Here is an 18917-nt window from a genome sequence, read left to right on the forward strand (position 1 = left end):
ACTCTGATTTCGTAATAGCTTTTTCGAGTTATTTTAATTGGCTGAGAAAATTCGCATTGTCCTCGAGCAGTATATTTTTCGGCAAGAAGTGAAAGGTTTATTGCTCCACTTTTTCAGCAATTTGCAAACAGTGCAAAGAGTTCGTGGGCAAACAGCTGTTGAAAAACAAGTCACTGCCGGACCAGAAGTCAGAAGCCTGTGGAACACCTTTGGCTGCGCCTGCGGCTGAACAACTTGTACTACATGCTGAGTCATCTCAAGAACAATCCACGGTAAGAAGCTGACTAATTTTGCGCCGGGTGTTAATTTAATCATGCCAGCCCAAAACCCACCCCAACACCATCGCACACGCTTCACAACATATACCCACATATCAAAAATAAAATAAATACGCTTTTTAGTTACTATTGAAATTATTTTTACTTATAGTAGACATTGGTGGAAAAGGATCCCTCGGACAGCGATGTTTCATCAGAAGATCTGGCGGCAGAATTATCAAGGCTTGCAATTGACGATGAGACTTTCCTTAGTCCAGATACAGATAGCATTGTTTCAAGCACTAGCGAGGAAACGCAAGCTGTGAAGGCAATGTCGGTGGTGCCTCGAGAAAGGTTGAATGGGTATTTACTCTCCGACGGTATCGCTCCGATAGTTCAACCCTGGCTTGAGTGGCAACAGGTCTCTGACAGAACCAAGCAACGATACACCAAAAGAACGGCAGAGATCGTGTCCTCAGTCCTCCGCACAATCAGCCCGAAAGACGCAGGTTCTCTTTGGCAGGCCACTGTCGCGTCTGCTGCCATGAAGAAGGCCCTTGGTCTAGAAGACTTATCGCAGCCGTCAAAAGACTACCTCGAGGCTTTGGCAGAGGCTTACGGCAATGCAAATAGCTGGGAGACGAGAAGACAGATTCTGTCCATCATGGCAGGTCTTGCCAGCTAAAAGGCCATCTCAGTGTTTATACCAGGCTTGTCGAGATATCACTACACCATAGCCAACCTTCATCGCCTGCAGTTTGGGCGCGGCGCTTCCAGGACCTACCAACCCTTAGTGAGAGTAAGAGTTGAGCGGCAGCAGTTGGACCATTTTCTGTCCTTCATTACGAGTCCTCATTTAGTCCAAGATCTGCCTTTTGGACAGAACATGCTGACGCTTTCCTCAGGAAAAACTATTGAAATACCGAACGTCACCCGTACGCTTATTCCACAGAGGATAGCGGGCCAGTACGAACAGTACTGCGATGAGACGGGATTCGAGCCCTTCAGCGAGCGCACCATGTTGCGGATACTAGCAGAGTGCAAAGCTTCAGTGCGCAAGTCTCTTCAAGGGCTTGATTACTTTGCCGCAGAAGGTGCTCGCGCTTTTGAAGACCTTGAATCCTTAATGCGCCAGGTTAGCGAACTCGGACTGAGAAAGGAATCAGATACCATTGACACTCAATCCTTGAAGACTGCCAAATTGTATCTTAAAGGCGATTTCAAGCTAATAGTTTTTTGAAAACTAACCTTAAAAAATTGTAGGACTGGGACAAAATCTGTCTCGCGGTGGGTTGCTCAAAATTCACTTTGAATATGCCTTTTAAACATAGATACTAATGTTTATTTTTTTTTTCTAATTCATTCTACAGTAGTAATTCTGTAAAACGGCAGTAAAACGGTTATCTAGAAAAAGCAAAAATTAGTCCAAAGGCTCTCCCATCGAAAGATCAGGCTTTGATGAGGGAGAAGGGGATGGCGAGAGGGGTGGAGGGTGGGGGGTGGGAATGGCCAATTGATGGGAAAAGTGCCTTAGTCACCTTTTCCATTTACTTTTTATTGGTGTTTTATTTTAACGGCACACGATTTTTTTCCTTTATTCCCTTTGATCCAAGGCCAGCTGAATATGTACCTTATTAGTGTAGCGATCTTGGCAATACAGGTATGACGTGTAATGCATTTGAATGCATTCCTTGACAGGTTCACATTAGCACCAACTCTGAGGTAGCCAGTCACTGCAGTGTGTTTGCCCTTAGCGATTGTACCAACCCAGACCTTCGGCAACAATGCGATCACCGACACGAAGACGTATGCGAGCAGTGCGAAAACCTAAATTCTACGCTTGGCGCCATTTCAGAAGCCGTAGCTAGGGCGCCGTTTCACACGGATGACGACAGAGACGAAGCTGTATATCTTACCAATCACGCCACGTTTGCCATCCAGTCATGGAAATGTCATTTGTTACGATTAGCACACCAAGACCAGGCTGGCCTGGATGTCATCGTTGCCTCAGCCAAGAAGCGGTTTTCATTGTAAACGACTGGGCAATGAAGTTCTTGCCGCAGAGGTACCGAGAGTCCCAAGCAGACTGGTGTGGCAAGCGTGGTATATCCTGGGACATATCAGTCGTATACCGACGGGTAGTAGAGGTCCTACAGTGGCAAGGGTTCATCCACCTCATCCAGTCATGTAGCCAGGGAAGCTCTGCAGTCGTAGTCATCATGCACTACGTTCTGACCGCACTTAAGCAGGAGCACCCGGAAATCAACGCGGCCTTTTTTCGTCAGGATAACGCCGGGTGTTACCATTCTTCTCGCACAATCCTGGCGTGTCGACATATGGGAACACGTTGCGGAATTCGGGTGGCACGCATTGATTTTAGCGATCCACAAGGGGGTAAAGGTGCGGCAGATCGATTGGCTGCGTCACATAAATTCCATATCAGGGCATACATAAATGAAGGAAACGACGTGTGCACTGCAAATGACATGAAAATTGCATTGATTTCTCATGGAGGATTGGAGGAAGTCCGAGTGGTTTCCATGGACACCATTGCCGAGACGCAAGACACGGCCCAGACAGTAGCAAGTATCACAAAAGCTGAACAACTTTGAGTTTACTTCAACAGATACCGTTACTTGTTGGCGTGCATTTGGTGTCGGTCCTGGTGATGTAATCAAACTGGATGTATCGTCTTTTAGGTCTTTTGGTGAGTAGCCAAATATTGTAGACATAATGTCACGATTTGTTCTACGGACTGACAAACTCTCTCATTTTGCCGTTACTACGGTTTTCTTCACAATTCGACCTTAATTAGATACAATAACGAGTGCGGAAACCTCCCTGATTAATAGTGTTAGGTAGAGAGGGAGTGAGGGATCGTTAATGCTTTTCAGTAGTACCTCTTCAACACCTGTTATTACCAATAACAATAACTGCATTGTTACTTGTTCCTAGATTGAAATATAATGTGGATGTGTGTCTCATCATGTTTCAGAACCTAGTCAGAGCGGACTAGTGGCAGCATTTTCCCCGGGAGACTTCAAACATTTGCGCAACAAGTCGACCAAAGCCACAACTTCTGAAGCCAGCGCGGATTAAATGCAGAATGTCAATCCAGAGGAGAGCAACAAAGTTGCTGGGGTTTATTCATGTCCCCAGGATGGGTGCGTGCGCATCTTTCAACAGGGATCGGCGCTTGAAAAGCACTTGTCTCTCGAGAAATGCACACGGTCCCCTGAGAGACATACTGTGATAGATCTAGCCAAAATGGGTTACAAGTCAACCCTGGAGGAGGGCGTTGGCGTTTTACCAACCCTAAAAACCTCAACGCTTTCCCAGGATTACCCTATTGCAGATGCCAAGGAGGGATGGGCTCTAAGAGCTGTCAAAAAAAGCTTATCGGTTCAGCGATAAACAAAGGTCCTACCTTTTGGCTAAATTTCGTATCGGCCAAACAACAGGCCGAAAGCTCGATGCGGAGGTCGTTGCTCGTGAAATGCGTCGTGCTCGTGGTGCTGACTGTCTGCGCCTTTTCCAGTCATCAGAACTCCTTACAGCCTCGCAGATCGCCTCTTACTTTTCACATCTTAATGCTGCCGCTCGCCAGCAAGATATGAATGAGTTAGATATCCAGGCATCAGAAGAGGAGACAAATTTCACTGGCGCCAGAGACGTGGCGGCCACAACAAGCCAGATCCAGCATCCCATTATGTATGACCAGTTCCAACTTTGCTCAATGGTGAAAGGTGACACCTTGAAGATGCTCAAGTTACGAATGCTGCAGCGTGTCTGCGAGGGCCTGGGTCTAGATATATCACAGCCTCCCGTGCGCAGGAGAGCTCCGTACATGGAACTACTAAAGGACATAACACAGAACTGTTCTTGTCAACAATGAACAAACCTTACGATCCACAAGGACTGTACTGAGGCCTGTTTACAAGAAGGGAGGGTACCGTATCAGTAGGGTTATCCTAGCCCGAGTTAACAAGCAAAATCAAATTTTGATTTCAAGCTCTTTATCATCCAGAAACCAATTTTTCCTTGATTTTAGAACGCGTTTGAAGGCAAGACTATAAACAATTATGCTTAAGGATATTTTAGCGACAGTAGCAACAAACATATCGGAAACTTAAGCGCCAAACTAAATATAAACAATTTTGGTGATTAATTGTTGATCGTCAGTGTGTAGAACATATTTTGTTTCATGGAATTGAAATTAAGTTGTTCAGATAGCTGAGTTGTACCTATCCGAGTCTTTACAAGAACAACATATAACCCAGGTGCAAGGGTAACATTCACGCTCAGCTAGGGTTTGTCATCGTAGTGCATTCTGGCTGCCTCATAAGCACGCCGATACAAAACAACAAACTTTCGAGTGCTAGAGAAGTCTTATTGTTAGGATAACTGTGGCATTAGGGTTACCATTCCTTTTTGTTCACAGACCCTTACGACGCCGACCACTCCCCTCTCGCTTGCCGCCAAAAACAATGTGTGAAAAATGGGCAGCAAAAGTTTGGCCACAATTTGTATTTTGCTTGTAAAATACTAAGATAACCGTGACACCTGGAAATAAGCGAGGTTGTGTTTGATTTTACAGTATTTGAGAATACTGCTAACTTAAGCTCACTTGTCTGCTAACTCGACTTTTACATTGACAACAGATATAGTATCCCGTCTCCGCATGCATGCATCCGGGTCTCTCGCGTTTCAACAGCAAAACCACCGTGATAAAATGTCAGTTATCCTTGGTGGTAAAGGTTCTTGATTCGAGAAAAATATGGCTTCAGAGGCTGCATGCGGTGTCATTGGGGTAGGTTCGAGCTCTTGGTATGTATTGCGTTCACTTTGGATCTGAATATGAGCTCCGCACGATGAACCGAGTTGTTTGTAAACATTAAGCGGGCGGAATTAATATTTGCTATAATATTGAGCATAAAACTACAAGAGTCACAAGCGAAATTAACCTGTTCAGCTCGTGAAATTTGTCTTATAAAATCATAGATTATACGCTAATAAGGATATAATGCTGTTGTTTTCGTTGCAACTTATTCAGGAACGTTTGCGACAGGTATGTTTGTGTACTCTTGTCCCATGTGAAATCGACAGATTATCTGTTGACAAATGGTTTTCAAATTTTATCATTGCTTTAATTTTTTTTCACTCACAGGCTTTCAATGGTTTCTAAATGACTTATCTAACTTAAGGGATAGATTAGTCGTAAGGTCAAGCCAGAAAATACAAGAGCTTATTTTTTATTTTCCTTAACCTCTAAGTTCAGCGTCCATTTCGTGTTCAAATTATCTGGTCATCTGTGAGTTGTACATGACAAACAACTTCGTTTTGCAGAGACGGAAGCGCGTTGAGTTCGAGCTTGAGATTTGGAAGGATAACAGCTAAAGAACAAAACGTTTAGCCTATAGAGTTAAATTTCGAAAAAACAACATACCAGGAAGGGTTTTACCCACTCAAAATTAGCCAATATTTTACCTCCCGTTAAGCGGTCGTCGCGCGCGATTTTATGATGGCTTGAAAATTCAGAATATTGGAGCATTTGACATACTTGTTACGTTAGACTTAAAGAGGAATAGCTATTCTATACCTGAGTAGACTTTAACAGTAATTGATTAAATTTCAAGACTTAACGAATGCTTCGTCTTTCCGTGTTATTTGGGGCATTCCATTGGGCGGAAAACGCGCTTTGACCTCATTTTCAAACTTTCGAATTTTTTTCGAAAATAAAAAAACTCTGGAACTTAAAATTATGATTTTTGAAAACAGTTCACCAAAGGGTATCTTGAGGCGAGTTATGAACAATGTGCCAAAATAGTCGCTGTCGCAAGACTCTCAATGCTCTCAGGCAGGAGCTCTTAAAACGCTTCTTGTGTAAGATAAATTCGATGTTAAGTCAGCCCAGAAAAAGTGCAAAGTTGATTTGGACATCAAAGAATAGTAGAAGAATTTGCAACAAACTCGTCAAAATATCTCACACAAAGACACATGTAAGCGTAATAATGACAAAAACTTAGTTAAAATACCCTTTGAGGACATTGCTGATAGAGACGGACAAGACATGGTTGATATGGACAAGTTATATATCCATATAATTGACACATTAAACTGTTTCTTAATAGTTTCTTAGTAAGATCATCAATTTCGGCGATTGTCACCTTTTAAAACGCTTGTTGTGTAAGATAAATTCGATGTTAAGTCGGCGCGGACACTTTGTGACCCTCTGCCCTAATCTCCTATGTCTCAGGCTAAATATGAGTGGTGTCACAAATGAAAGAGATCCTGCAATTCCGGGATCTCAGAATTTTCTAGATCGAAAAACCACATGGAAAGTATCCTGTAAGAGAGTTTTGTTTTCCCATTTTTATTTTTATTATTCTTGTTTTCTGTAAGGTTGTATCCTATATCAGGAAGGGAACCTCTTAGCACACACTCTTTAATTTCCCTTTTATAGTGCAATTGACACTGATTGTGATTATTTGTTGGTAGGTACTTGCAAAACAATCAGTTGAAAGACTTACCTGAGGATATTTTCCGCTACAATACCGAGCTGCGGTACCTGTGAGTAGATCTCTTCGTGTAACTCTAGATTACCGTAACTAAATTCCCAACTAGCCAATCAGAAGCTGTGTCTACTGTCTTGATATCCTGAAACATCAAGTCACTGACCTGATATGGCTACAATATCAGGTCATTTGGCCGAATTTGGGTACGGTAAATACCTAATCGTTCCTTTCTGGTACGCTTTGGCGGCATATCAGGCTGGTTTGGTCTCGCCATGGGTATTTCGGCTAGACTACCTCTCGCAAAAGTACGAACCATGGTTCGGCCAAACTCACCTGGTATGCCGCTGCACGCAATTTAAGAAAGTAAGTCAAAGAATAGTTTGGCAGGTAACAAGTCCGCCTGCGGAACGGCCACAGAACAAGCAACGGCGCGGAGTTCTGTATCCACTTCACTTGAAGATAAATTTAAAATTTTTTTAATGAACCACTAGATAGACGCGAGCCAATAAGGAGGACGTCAGCGACGTTTTCTTCCTTTTAAAGTTTCCGTCTTGATAATAAAAATGCTACTCTTGTCTTCGAAGCAGTTTCCAATCGTTTTGATTGTGATTATTTGTTGGTAGGTACTTGCAAAACAATCAGTTGAAAGACTTACCTGAGGATATTTTCCGCTACAATACCAAGCTGGAAAGGCTGTGAGTAGATCTCTTCGTGTAACTCTAGATTACCGTAGCTAAATTCCCAACTAGCCAATCAGAAGCTGTGTCTACTGTCTTGATATCGTGAGACATCAAGTCACTGACCTGATATGGCTACAATATCAAGAAAGTAAGTGAAAGAACAGTTTGGCAGGTAACAAGTCCGCCTGTTGAACGGCCACAGAACAAGCAACGGCGTGGAGTTCTGTATCCACTGCACTTGAAGATAAATTTAAACCTTTTTTTTATGAACCACTAGATAGACGCGAGAATCCAAACTTTATTTTCACTAAGGTGGACGTCAGCGACGTTTTCTTCCTTTTAAAGTTTCGGTCTTGATAATAAAAATGCCACTCTTGTCTTCGAAGCAGTTTCCAATCGTTTTTCCAAGGTGTACTTTCTATATATTTCTTTAATTTCTCGCATTTAATTTGGCGAAACTAAACTCTTTGGCTCTCTTAATTTTGTAATGTGTATTTTCTGTGAAGGTTGGACATATATTACGACGTAGAAAACTATTAAAGCCCTACAATTCGAAGAAAAAAACTTGAATAAATCAAGTAAAGACAAGAGAGAATCTACACTGCCTTCTTCGCTTACAAAACCATTGACATTACAAGCCTTTCTATAAACGTAGTCTAGTTCAGGGTCACTGACGCCCTTTTGCTTCGAATAGTCCATTTCGGCTGCTAAAGTTAACAGCGCTATTTAGTCAAGTTTTGGTACAAACAAAGTTTACCATGAGGATATGCAGGTGTGAAACAGTAAATTTAAAGAATAATTTTGTTTCAGTCGGGTGAGGTCAACGTCCAGCGCTCTGATCTACTCTGATTGGTTAAGTGAGAGCAAAGTGTACAGAGCAAACTTAGTCATGCAAAGAAAACTTATGTGTGTAACAGAAACCGTAATGACACAACACTGTTCAATTGTCTTTCCTGTCAAAAGTCGAAACATGTAAAGAACAGACGGAAAATATGCAATACTGATTGAGAAGCCCTTACGATTTCCTTCCATGTATACATTTCCTCTCAGGTCATGATTCGTTGTGGTTGAAAAGGTCCTTTTATGAGCTAAGAAAATTTCCTTTGGAATGTCACGGGAAAACTTTAAATACCACGGTCTCTTAATTCGCCGACGAGCTGACAGCCTCCTGTAGATTAAATCCAACCATGTACAGGTCTCGTCTTTTAACTCTGCTCCTGTGTTGAGTGATGACTCACAGAAAATGGTAAAAGGATCTTTCCCTCGAGCACGTTGCTCATAAAGACCTCTTAATCTTTTTGCCTCTTGTTTAACAAAAAAATGCGAAATTTTCCCCCAGGTCACTGCATTCTATGAAACAATTGACCGCTGACTCAATAGCTTCTCTGTTTTCTCGCTTACCTCGTCACTAGATTCTTGTAGCTCTTCTGTGTCAATATGAGTCATTTCTTCGATTCATCTTCAAATGGCAAAGAAGCCGCCGTTTTGAAATTTGTTTTGAATTTTTATGCGCGCGTCCGTTGATCCGAGATGCAATCACCCCGGCATTTTTGTTGGCGTGTGTGCCCAGGGTGATTGATTGGATACAGAATTTGTGACATTACATTCTTTGTACCTAATCAGCTGCATCTGATCTTGCAACTTTTATGCTCTCTTACAACGACTTTTTATACCAACTGATCGCTAAAATTGAGTTTACTAGTTCAACTAGGTTATCATATGGGGTGCAAGGAATCCGAAAACGTTAATTTTTTAGTGGCAGGTCATATGAAGTGAAAATGACCACATACATTTCTTAGGAAACAGACAACTGCTTAGCCTTCGGCAAAGTAAACATTGGTGAATATCAAGGACTACAAAATAACGGGTTCAAACATCAAAACACAGACGCAATTGTTTGTTTGCATACACGTATGCAGCCGTAGTTTCTTTTTCTTTTTTTTTATTTTCAATTAACTTTATTTAACACTAATAGACCAAAAAAAAAAAAAAAAGAAACACTACTTACAATGAGAAATACTTACAATACAATGCGACAGTACAACATTTATCTGCTACTTACTTGGTTATAGTTACAGTACTTACATTCCAGCAAACTTTTTCCCCTCCCCCTATTGTATGCATATGATATTATTTAGGCACGATTAACCCCTTTTATAATTTTTACAATAACCTTTTTGATTTCTACCGCGCTTTAAAAAAAAAAAAAAAAGCTGATAATTTCACATTACTTACGCAGTCGTAGCTTTAATAACATCGATTGTAAATCGAATTTTGTTGAATACTAACCCAAACACTTTCACGCGACTCTCAAGAGCAAACTACAAAATTCTTGAAACAAGCGATAGAAACTAAAGTTTCAAGAAACCTAATCAGGATTATTGTGGGAGATTCAGGTCAAGGCCAGTAGACAAACCCAAACATGACTAGTGGTGGGGTTTAGAGCTAAAGTATTATCGATAAACTTTAAGACAAACAATCTCAAGTCACAAAGCTCACTTTGTGGGTAGTCATGCCTTAGAATTACAGGACTAACGAGGGAACTACAAAATAATAAACATTTGGCGATCACGAACGAAAACTCTGAATTCTAAACAAAATTATTGAGCATCATAATACAACCCTAAATATAGCGTTATCTCTAATACGTGCCTACCCGTGGGAGGGAGAGTTTGACGGAATTCAATGCTGAATCAGGTGGAAGGTGTTTATGGCAGAGACCTCATAGGTAAGGCTCATTATCGACATACATATTTAAGAGTGATTTTCTGAGAGTGTCGAGAATCAGAAGACAGTCACGACAAATCGCTTTTTCTTTCATTTCCCCAAAACATACCTTTGCGTTAACCTATTCAAGGAAAAATAGTTTAAAGTTCCAACGATTTATTTTACGGCCAAAATTTAAGAAAGTTCGAAATTTGCATATAATGGCGGTTTTCACGGCGTAAAATGTTCAGAATTTCACACTTCTTTACGAAAACAGAGTGGGCGTAGAAACAATCTTATGAAAACAAAACTTTGCACAAATATTATTTTATTCTTATACTTTAAAATCGTGTAATAAGTTTCTTGAAGTTTTGTTTGTAGCTTTTTAACGAAGGGTATTTGTACAGCCGCCATTTGTGTCTCCTGGCAAGGGACAAATAAAGGCCAACTTTGACTTGTATAAATGGCCTCTGGTATATATCATTTGGTCAAAATATCTACATTTTAGGAAACCTTGGTTATAGCTTTTTTTCACTCGAAAAGTTATAGCTTTGGGAATTAAAATATTCGCCGTCAGTAAAATAAAATGTTACGACATGTAAGCGAGTTCAATTTTATTCGAATCACAAGGTTATTGTTTGGAAGTCAACGGTTTAAAACAGGAAACAACGACTCACCGTTACTTACGTTCCTTCTGCTGCTATAGAAACCATTTTAACTTCCCAGTGTCCTTGTGAGCTGTTCTGTAAAATATTTCCAGTAAAACAGCGAGCTTAGACGGCCATAAAATTTGACAAGGTCGACAATGTCGACAATGTTTATATTTGAGATGAGACACTGAATGGCGCACACTGTCCTGGCTGTTTTCATCGTCTTGCTCAGTCGAGAGTCCTTTAAAAATATGATAGAATATACGCTTCAAACCGTAGTAAATTAGTTTCTCATATCCATATGTCTCATGTCGACTCATGAGTAAATAAATCAGTCCCCGAACACTGAATAAACAACTCGAATGACCTCTGAGGTCAGGAGGTCACGTGATATGTCGTTATATTACTTTTCCCCGGTTTCACATTACATACGTAACGCCGTATTTTAGGACGTTCGCACGAAAATTTTCCAGTGGATAGATTTTTTCTTAATTTTTACAGCAGTCAGATAATGAGTTACTTGTGTCAGAAATGCAAAAACAAAATGGGAGTCACCGACTTTGTTTGAGAGATAAAGCATGTAAACTACCTGATTTTGAAAATTCAGCATGGTTTACAGGGGTTATAGTAAAAAATATCGAATGTGAATCAAAGGAGGCAAATGATCTTACTGGATAGCACCATCGCCTCTGGTTTTTAAAACAGCGACTATCCGGGCCAGATCTCCACACATCGTCAGTTACACGGACTAATATAAATAAGCGGCCCTTGGCAGTGAATGCGTGATTTAGAGGGCCGTCGATAAAACCAGGAACATTCCGAAATATTGCATAATTATAATAATTATGGGAAAAATATATAAAATTAAATTTTCAAAACTAAAATAAACAAAAATAAACTGGTATTAGCTCGAAAATGAAAACATGTTGTTGGGGATAGGGGAGTCGGTAGTGAAGGGGTAGGAAGCGTTGGGTTTTCATTCAACTGACTACAGTGAGTGCAGACTCCTCTTCTTTGCCGTCAATTGCTTCACGTCGCTTTACAGCACTGTGCTTTTCAACAAAAACATGGACGATTTGAACGATGAATGCCAGGTTATTCATTGCGTCTTCTTTTTTGATCCCTGATTTCTTCAACATCTGAGGTGTTCGTCTAAGCATCATACAGTTGCTTGTTAAGTCAGTAGCCATAGTTTTGTCACTGTTCGGTCTTCATGTTTCTATTCTATCATCCCCAGTTTTCGCGCCGCTCCGCTAGGAACGTCTGACACTATGACCCACCAAGCCTTTCCGGAAGCCCGAATAACAAGCAAGTTATTATTACCTAGTAGTAATGAAAGATTAGGGCAGCGCGTTCACTCGCACGCGCGTACTTCGCATGCCTGGTCTACTCTGGTGGTGTTCGAATGTCTCTATAGAAAACTAAGTTTGATCGAATGCCAAATAACGATCTGCACGTGAAGTTGAACAAGCGATGAATAGATTATAGCCTGCGGTAAAAGTATTTTTAATTAATTAAGTATTGACTTGTACTGGAAAAAAACATTTTCCAGTTTTAGATCGCCAACACTTGTAACAAATATTTCTTGAGACAATAAAGTTTTGACCAGTGACCCTGCAAGACAGCGCGCGCGTCGCTAAATGTTTTTAAATTTTTTGTTTGTATTTGTTCACACTGTCATCAGAGCTCGAGCAGTCCGAACTAGTTTCGACAAGAAACTTAATGCCAAAGAGTTTCTATTTCTATCTCACGGAGAAACTATTTCTTCATGAGAAATCGTGTATACGCATATCTTTGTATTAACGCAATGAATTGAATAAAGACATCACACTCGTGTACCCATATTTTTAGGTCTGATTAAGGAGTTCGAACGCCACCACATTGGTTTTCTGTGAAGAACGAAATCTGGGAATAAGGGACAGTCACGTAATTAAACTAATGGCGAACGACTGGAAGGAATGGATTACTCCACTTAATTGCTAACCTTCACTTATTGCAGTGACTTTCATTTTTCTTTCTTTTTTCCTTTTTTTTTTTGTTATGTTTTTGCTCTTATTTTCCGAGCTGATACCACTTTATTTTTGTTTGATTTAATCTTTAAAAATTTAATTTTGCATATTTTTCGCATAATTATTATAATTAATCGATGTTCCGGGATGTTTCGGGATGTTCCGGAATGTTCCGTAATGTTCCATGTTCCTGGTTATATCGACGGCCGATTTAGAGGCACGAAAGGAAAGAGCTGAAAACGCGAATCTCACGCGAAAAAAATAAGCTGTGCTCTTGTTGCTCGTATATCACCAGCCTTTGCTAACTAAAACGGCACAGCCTGTTTTTCTGTGTTTTAGTCATTTCAGTCACTTATGACGCTCAATTCTGCTGTTATGATTAGGTTTTAGAAGTAGCGCTAATCCACCCACACCCCACTCTCGAGAAAATTAATTTTAAAAGTCGTGACAGCTAAGACTCCCGAAAGCAGAATGCAATCTGCATTTGTATTGAGAGGCACTAGCCCGCGAACAGGCATATATTGTAGAAGAGAAAGTAGGAAAGGGAAAAGGGAATTAGAAGTGCCACCCAAGCCTGTTCGCCGTGAAAGAATCTACCTGGACATACTTAAAAAGCCATATTAGCATTAAAACGGATGAACTCTGTGCTGCTGTAACTGAGGATCATGTATTTAAATGTTTCTTTAATTTTTCATGCTGCTCTTGACAGATATCGCAATTTAACAAATAAAGAAGCCTCGACTGTGCTCTGTTCTGTTGTAAAGCACGCAGGAAGCGGTAGAGCACGAAAGAAGTGTAGGGGAAAACACGAGACGTAGTCGAGTGTTTTTCCCTACTTCTTGAGTGCTCTACCGCTTCCTAAGTGCTTTACAACAGAACAGAGCACAGTCGAGGCTTCTTTATTTGTTTTATGATAAAGAATCAGATGATTTCCCCACGCATTCGGCTGAATTTCAAACCAAACTTTATTTTCCAAACGAGCAAAAGTGGCGTCAGCCGTGCACTGTTCTCTGATAAAGCACGCTAAAATAAGCCAATCACAATCCTTGTTAGAATTGTTCAAATAATTTGATTGGCTAACGAAGCGACAGCTGTCAATCACAAACTGGACTTCAGCTAAGCTTTCAGTTTCGAGTAGCTTGAGCGACCTTCGAGAGAAAAACGATGCCTTCAAAGTTCGCTTTTAAGTTAATTTTTAAATACGGATCTCAAGGCAGGTAAAGGTTTATAGTCCAGAGGAATCCGGCCGTATTGTGGCCCATGAAAACGAGCACTTTTCCAGTGAAAATTACGAAACGCGGAGCCCAAAGCTTGTAGATGAAAATGCGAAATGCCGAGTTGAATTTGAAAGGAGCTACAGTTATTTACGGCTTGTAGCCGCATGCAGCAAGATTGCCCGAACTAGCGTAAAAGTTAGAAAGACTAAACGGCTCCCACTAGTTCTACTCCGAGCACAGAAGAGAATGTCAGAGCAAGTTTTGCACTTACCACTCGTCGGTTTACTTCGGTGAGATGACCGGAGAACGAGCGTTACTACACTGCATGTAAGTGTTGTTTGAGCAAATGAGCATTTTTAATTGTAAATTTACAAAAATAAAGCTTCTCATCATAAACAGAGACAGTTCAATTGTTGTTTTCTGTCGTTGTTTTACTTCTTAGTATAATTTCTGCCTTCGTAACAAATATAATGTCTTTATCGAAGCACTGTTTAGGTTGAGAATTTGTTTATTTCGCTGCAGCTGTACATGTTTTGTCGGCGGGAATCTAGCAAAACTTGTTATTTTAGTACAGTTTTAACACTACTGTTGCTAACAATGGTCTCTGTGAGCCATATTTGCTGCAGAAAAATAGCTCGCTTCCACTGCGTTTGTTTGAGTCACAGGGGATGTTTTATTTGGGTCAAATTTGTCAAAATTCCGAAGCAAACTTTTGGAAGCCAACTTACTGTCATCAACCCGTGCTCTGTTCTCTGATAAAGCACGCTGTTTCAGCCAATCAGAGCGCGCGTTATATGGAAACTTTATTATAAACCTTTATAAGGAAGTGAACATGTTTGATTTGTATTAACAAGCGCATCTTAAAACTATTAAGATTACAACTTTAACAAGTAAATAATAAATGTCTGACACTTTTTTTTGACACCTTCAACGACACAGGCAAATATTGAACTTCCTCAAGATATGTGATCGTAAAGTTTTACAGTAATCAAATGAGATGGAATGTCTTCAAATATGGCCGGGATAGGAAATTGAACGGTAAATTTGGAGAGAAAATCTTAAGCCTATATAACAGAAATTTCAGATTAGAAAAATAGAAGAATGAAACAAATGTAATTAAGCCTTTATTTACACAAAGTAAGTTTGACACTTTTGTTAAGTGACACGAAGAGTTACTGAAAGCAGGTAGCTTGCGTTACTTGAATAAATGATATGCAGAATTTAAAACATTATAATCTTCGGCGGTTCAGCTTTTCCTGCAGATAAACGGTTTCTTATTTTTGGGTATTTATCTTTGCGCACGTTTAGATGTGTGCCAAATGTTACTAAGCGCAAAGCTATGAATCACGTCGGCATCAAATAGATCAATCCAGTGTTAAAATTATGTCAGGGTATCATGCATCTATGAACGATATCTTAGAAGCTAATAGTTATGTCAAAATGTTGCTTTTTCAATTTTTTTTTTAAATCGAAATGTCTCCAAAGAGATTTTGAACACCGTAATTTAACTAAATGCCGTGATGTTCAATACGGCGTTACGCGTATAATGTGAAACCGGGGAAAAGTAACATAACGACATATCACGTGACCTCCTGACCTCAGAGGTCATTTGAGTTGTTTATTCAGTGTTCGGGGACTGATTTATTTACTCATGAGTCGACACGTGGCATATGGATTTGAGAAACTAATTTACTACGGTTTGAAGCGTATATTCTATCATATTTTTAAACGACTCTCGACTGAGCAAGACGATGAAAACAGCCAGGACTCTGTGTGCCATTCAGTGTCTCATCTCAAATATAAAAATTGTCGGCATTGTCGACCTTGTCGAATTTTATGCCTGTTTATGCTCGCTGTTTTACCGGAATTATTTTACAGAACAGCTCACAAGGACACTGGGAAGTTAAAATGGTTTCTATAGCAGCAGAAGGAACGTAAGTAACGGTGAGTCGTTGTTTCCTGTTTTAGACCGTGGACGTCCAAAGAATAACCTTGTGATTTGCATAAAATTGAACTCGCGTACATGTCGTAACATTTTATTTTACTAACGGAGAACATTTTAATTCCCAGAGCTATAACTTTTCGGGTAAAAAAAAAAATAACCAAGGTTTCTTAAAATGTAGATATTTTGACCAAATGATATATACCAGTGACCATTTATACTAGTCAAAGTTGGCCTTTATTTGTCCCTTGCCAGGAGACACAAATGGCGGTTGTACAAATACCCTTCGTTAAAAAGCTACAAACAAAACTTCAAGAAACTTATTACACGATTTTAAAGTATAAGAATAAAATAATATTTGTGCAAAGTTTTGTTTTCATAAGATTGTTTTTACGCCCCCGCTGTTTTCGTAAAGAAGCGTGAAATTCTGAACATTTTAAGCCGCGAAAACCGCCATTATATGCAAATTTCGAACTTTCTTAAATTTTGGCCGTAAAATAAATCTTTGGAACTTTAAACTAATTTTCCATGAATAAGTTCACCCAAAGGTATGTTTTGGCGAAATAAAAGAAAAATCGATTTTTCGTGACTGTCTTCCGATTCTCGACACTCTCAGAAAATCACTCTTAATAACAGTTTTTGGCCTTAAGATAATTTGTAAAATAATACAGTTGTCTTTATGTGTTATATTCCTTTTGTACGTTCTTATCCTATAACCAATTGCAGAACTTATCGTGGGGGCTTTTTAATCATTGTGCTGAGCTAAAATACGTTTAAGTAGAGCATTAACGTGATCTATATGTTAGAAAATATAGAATTCCAGAAATTTAATTCAAAAATTGGTGTGACGATAGTTCTACTAATAGGATACTGCCAATTCCAGCTTTTCAACAAAATGAAATAAAACTTTAAAGATGTGCTCGCGGTACAAAAATTTAATAGCAATTATTTGGTGCTTCTCGTCTATTTGGCACAAAATTTAGATATATACTTCAAAAAAGATATCATAGTTAAGTACCTTAAATGGGGTCGAAATGTTTGCAACAGAATTATTTCTTCCCACGGTAGGAGTCTTCTTAAGTGGCAAAGTCAGAGAAAATCGGGGGGCACCAAAAGATTGAGGTCGGCTGTTTACCTTCATCTTTTCATAGTTACAAATATCGCAGCTATTCGAAAAGATTAACAACCTTGACAGCCTCCGAGATAGGCGTTCGTGTTTCTTTGAAACATCACCACATCAGTCATGATTTTGGCCTCACAAGCGGTCTAAAATAGCCGAAATTTCGGGCAACTTTAGGTGAGTCGTGAAGATACTTCGTAAAAATTCCAGAAACTATTATTGTCGTACGATAATATTTATCTCCTTGTTGGTTGACTGAAATATATTTGAGGTCTCTGGATTTAATTCTACGGTTTTCACGAGGTGTCAAATGTCGCCGTTGAATCAATAATGATTAAGTGTGACCCAAATTTAAACCATTTTCAGCGAGTCGTTTATCAAAACTGCGACAGTTTATTTCTACAGAAAAACGTTTTTGTTATAATCTTTTACACTGTTATCAATATCCAGTTTAGTTAAAATTGGTGTCTACAGGCAAATCGGAGTGACTGGTCTTGCAAAGTCCAAAAGAAATTATTAGTCAGAAATATTTCCCGCCAAATGTTTAGCGATTCCGACTTTCTGCGACTGTTAGCCATGATTTCATGAAAAATCTGCAAAAAATAGTTGTTTGGACTACAGAATGGAATATTTAAACTGTGAAATCGTTATTAACCTATGTAAATATTTCAAACTCACCAAATTCTTATCATTATCTAGGCTAAATTTTCCCTGGAAAACTCGTCGCGCCGAATGCCTGGACATAAATTATTATTCATAACGTAGCCAGCGAAGCGGTAAATTTGAATGCGAACGAATGTTCAATAGATCAGAAAAAAAGAAGGAAGGTTCCAAATTGGCCAGGTTGGGTTCACAAAAATCGCTTGTGTGATTTCCTCTATTGTAACACAGACTTCGGCAAACGGAATTTAGAAGATTAATAATTAAACAACCATTTGTGCTTAAACCAAAGGAGATTTAGAAAGTATAAAAAACTAGCAAAACCGGAATTTTTTAGTGCACGGGCCGTTTTCAACATCGATTTATTGAAAATCCAAAGTGCCTTGCAATATTCGACATGCGGCAAATGGACGATAGATCTTTTCTTAAACAAAATTCGTTTTAAGTTTGGTAATTGGTGAACGACAATCACTCTTCCGTTCAGTTTGACAACTGCCTGGTCAAGTCGCGTTTTAAAACGGCGCGTCCCAAGCAAGCGAGCCATTGTATTTAGCTCAGGACAGAATAAAAATGGCTGTCAAAACTAACAATGGCCATTCAAGAAAACCATTCACTTGTAAATTTCCTTTTTGCAGCAAATTTCAAAACTGGTCTCCCAGCTGAGTTATTAGCCCCCAAATAAAGCTATAAGAGTATAAGAAGAGAATAACGGACGACCAATACTACAACACGCGTAACCAAACAACTATAGTTAGACTCAGTCGCTTTTAAAGTACGCTAATGTGTAAAAAAATATTTTAATTCTACGGGTTAGAAAGACGTGGATAATTTTCAAAGTTTTTCTAACACCATCGGCCATCGATCTATCACGGACTTTGTTTGACTCCCGTATCTATGCCAGCGTAACAAGTGAATAACGAACAACACTGAAACACTCGTAAGCAAACAAATATATTTAGACTCAATTGTTCTTTAACTGCGCAAATGTTTGACAAAAAGGTTTTACAGTCCGTCGATGGGTTTCAAAGTTTTTTTAACGTCACGCTACATGAAAAACAAAGTGGATCCTCAGTTCGCTAATCCTTTTTGCTGTTGAGTAGAACGAAAACCAAGTAAATATTAGTGAGCGAAGCTTTATCCTAAATTTAATTTTGGAACTTC

General features: G+C 39.5%; 1 long non-coding RNA gene and 1 pseudogene across 1 annotated transcript in view; both read left to right on the forward strand.

Moving 5' to 3' along the window:
- The window catches only part of LOC149105416 (uncharacterized), a 61007-nt gene that overhangs the window by 33344 nt on the left and 8746 nt on the right, over positions 1–18917 (forward strand). The window lies entirely within an intron of this gene.
- Positions 907–4262, forward strand: LOC149105418 (uncharacterized; annotated as a pseudogene).

The sequence above is a fragment of the Orbicella faveolata genome, unplaced genomic scaffold, assembly GCF_042242905.1.
Source record: "Orbicella faveolata isolate gen_17 unplaced genomic scaffold, um_ofav_v1 contig_34, whole genome shotgun sequence".
In the NCBI taxonomy this organism is placed as follows: domain Eukaryota; kingdom Metazoa; phylum Cnidaria; class Anthozoa; order Scleractinia; family Merulinidae; genus Orbicella; species Orbicella faveolata.